Below are 3,346 nucleotides of genomic sequence, written 5' to 3'. Positions count from 1 at the left end.
ACTACCAACAATTCGAAGATGGTTACGGTGCAGATTTTCTCTTGGTTGAATTTTTTTTTGGATCATAAAACGAACAGAAGCATGCAATTACGGTCCCAATGATTACAGGCGCCACTAAAAATCCAATCCAACTGAGTTTGACCGGGAGAAATATCATAACCATAAGTAACAAGGGAGCGAGAATTGTTGAGCAATAACCAATACACTTTAAGATAGCGTTCCTTCATCCATGAGAATTTGAAGTAGTTTGCACATATCAAAAGACATGTTACCAGTATGTTAACACATAATGTTACACCGAACATGCTCAAGAAAACACCATTCACCATCGATCCAAACTCGGGTGGTTTATTATCGTTTTGAGCCATGATTCCAGGTCGAACAGTCGGCAACAAAGACCCAGAGAACAAATGACACATCATCAAAATGAGTGTGTAAAGTGAATACCTGATATGTTGCAAATAACCTCCATTATTAATATCTAAAAAGTAGTATAAACCTTTGTTCATTGAACGTGAGAAGATACGAATAGGAAGAGATCAATTAACTTACTCTGTTTTGATGGGGCCCGAGGAAGAATGTGATGTGACATCATCTTGAACTGTTATGTAAAACGACCCATCTCCTTCTTTACCCATTACTACTACGTACTGAATTGTATGCGTATCAAATATGACCCAACTCAAACCTTTTAACCTGTTCTCTAAATTCAATCAATACTGTACGGATCGTATAGCCCAAACACAATGTCCTGCAATATAAGCCCAAGAGTCTATCCTTTCCTAAAACCAATTGGTATTAGAGGGACTTCCCCTTAGACTTATATACATACATTTGTTTTTGTCTCCCTCCTATGTGGGATAGGTTTGCACCCCAACAATCCTCCCCTCAAACCGAAGACCACATCACCGAGCCTCCCCTTCAACGATACTCCCGCCATCTTATATCACCGGTCTCTTTTCTTTCACTTTTCTTCCACTACCGGGACACGCCTCTTATACCGCCGATCTCTCTTTCTTTCACTTTTCTTTCACCATCGGGACACGCCGCACTTCCACGCCTTGGGAAGGAAGTCTTTCGATATAAGGCACCATGACTCAATTATCGTTGGCAAACTGAGGGGTGTGCCATGTCGCACCGTGCGTTCAGGGGTGCGCCACCATCGTCCACCACATCGGGCTATAGCCTAGCTCTGATGCCATTTGTAAGGATCGCACTTCCACTTCCACGCCTTGGGAAGGAAGTCTTTCGATATAAGGCACCATGACTCAATTATCGTTAGCAAACTGAGGGGTGTGCCATGTCGCACCGTGCATTCAGGGGTGCGCCACCATCGTCCACCACATCGGGCTATAGCCTAGCTCTGATGCCATTTGTAAGGATCGTATAGCCCAAACACAATGTCCTGCAATATAAGCCCAAGAGTCCATCCTTTTTTAAAACCAATTGGTATTAGAGGGACTTCCCCTTAGACTTATATACATACATTTGTTTTTGTCTCCTTCCTATGTGGGATAGGTTTGCACCCCAACAAATACAGTGTTATTAATGTTAGTAGTTATTGTACTCATTTTACAATATCCACAACTATGAAAATTGAAAACCAATTTTTCTACCACAACTAAGATCATACAGACAACAACAACAACAGACACATTCTCAGATTAACAATCAAAACTTTTACATATTACTCTGTATCTCTTAATTCTACAGATATACAACAAAACTATAATCTTTCGGTAATCAAAACTCAACCAATTTGATATGTTATAATCCAATATACAATTCTAACAAACATATAAGTCAAACTAGGAGCAAGTTATAACTATAATCGAGACGCTACACTACAAGAAAAGCCATTTATACAATAATGTTACGGAAACTAGTTGATTAATAAGTTCATGTTTTCTTGAAAACAATTTTTTACCACAAGACCTTCAACTTATTATTAACATGACACGCATTCTAATATTGACAACCAAAACCTTTAAATAATACGGAGTAGTAGGTTTTAAACTTTTAATACTACACATATTTATGCTTGATTATAAACTATAACCATCAAAACTCAACCAACCCAATCTGTTTTTATCTAGTTCTAATATACGATTCAAACAAAAACAACAACTAATTAAAACTAGGATCAAGTTATACCTGCAAACAAGAACCCACACCGAAACAATTGCTAGCTACCGCGACTGCTCTCGGCCACACGTAATAATTCGATTCGAATACTGTAAAAGTATTCGATTATTATCTAGGGTTTTGAGTTTTAAGTTTTTGGGTTTAGATATATATTAGGCAAAATTACTTAAATCATCCCTGTATTATTATTCTTCTCCTTTTTACGCATGTTAATTTATAACTGCACAAATAAATTTAAAGACATTATTTATTTTCAATTACATCCTTAACCTTAACGAAAGTTAACGGCCTCGTTAAGTTTAAATCAGGTGCAAGTCAGTAGTCACGTGCTTATAACCATGTCTAGACCACTGCTGCTATATAATGCGTTATGTATTCCTCTTTCCGATTTCCGGTATAATTCTGAATAATCATTACGTATACTAAATCTATGTTTTTGTTTTATCGAAGTTTTACTTATTAACTTGATAAAAATAAAATATGTAGATTAGTGATGTTGTGTTGTTCGATGAATTGTTTGTTTTGGTATCCAATCATTTGTCAACCCATTCATCAAATTTAGTATTCTTGAGTGTAATTACATAAAATGTATTTGCTTAACGGTGCGTAAAGGTGTTAGTTCTTATAATTATAATTTTAGTCAACTCAACCGATCAAAGAGTTAAAATATGGTTGAATTCAGTCTCTGATCAAATTCCTTGCAGTTACAATCCTTTTCAGTGAAAAATAACTGATTTTGTTGATTATCTATCACATAAATAATTGCACAAAAAGTCCTTCGTTAAAAGCTTGACTAGAAAGTTAACTACTCAGTTAGAGTTCATTGTTAGTTCTAACAAAATCACTAACTGCAGTTAAGGATCTAACAAGAGTATGAAATTGGATTAATGTATATTGGGCCAGATGATCGAAAATAAGAAAAACCACACAGAAACAAACACTTCAACCAGAGGAGCAATGAATTATTTCAGTAAAAATGAATTGTCCACCTATAGTGTGCAATCCAAATACAGACTTATCTACTAGATTGTCCACAATCGTGTGCAATCTCAAATACATAAACAACAAAAATACAACCCAATCTGACCCTCTCACACTCAGACTCGATTGAATATGACACACAAACCCTAAAAATAGAGTTACAACCAAAAGGAGAAAGATACCAGAAAAAATACACACACCAATAACTCTCTCAACCCTA

The 3,346-nt window shown here is 36.2% G+C and overlaps 1 long non-coding RNA gene across 1 annotated transcript; it reads right to left on the bottom strand.

Annotated features, from left to right (window-relative positions):
• Positions 1-224: 224 nt before the first annotated feature.
• LOC139848241 (uncharacterized) lies at positions 225-2,255 on the bottom strand. The gene is made up of 3 exons (XR_011759891.1): positions 2,155-2,255; positions 553-703; positions 225-447 (listed from the first exon to the last, which is right to left on the bottom strand). It is a non-coding gene; the product is annotated as an uncharacterized lncRNA (long non-coding RNA).
• Positions 2,256-3,346: the final 1,091 nt, after the last annotated feature.

This window comes from Rutidosis leptorrhynchoides, chromosome 5 (genome assembly GCF_046630445.1).
Source record: "Rutidosis leptorrhynchoides isolate AG116_Rl617_1_P2 chromosome 5, CSIRO_AGI_Rlap_v1, whole genome shotgun sequence".
NCBI classification, from domain to species: domain Eukaryota; kingdom Viridiplantae; phylum Streptophyta; class Magnoliopsida; order Asterales; family Asteraceae; genus Rutidosis; species Rutidosis leptorrhynchoides.
The sequence above is the reverse complement of the archived record's forward strand: the minus strand, read 5'-3'. Positions and strand labels throughout refer to the sequence as shown.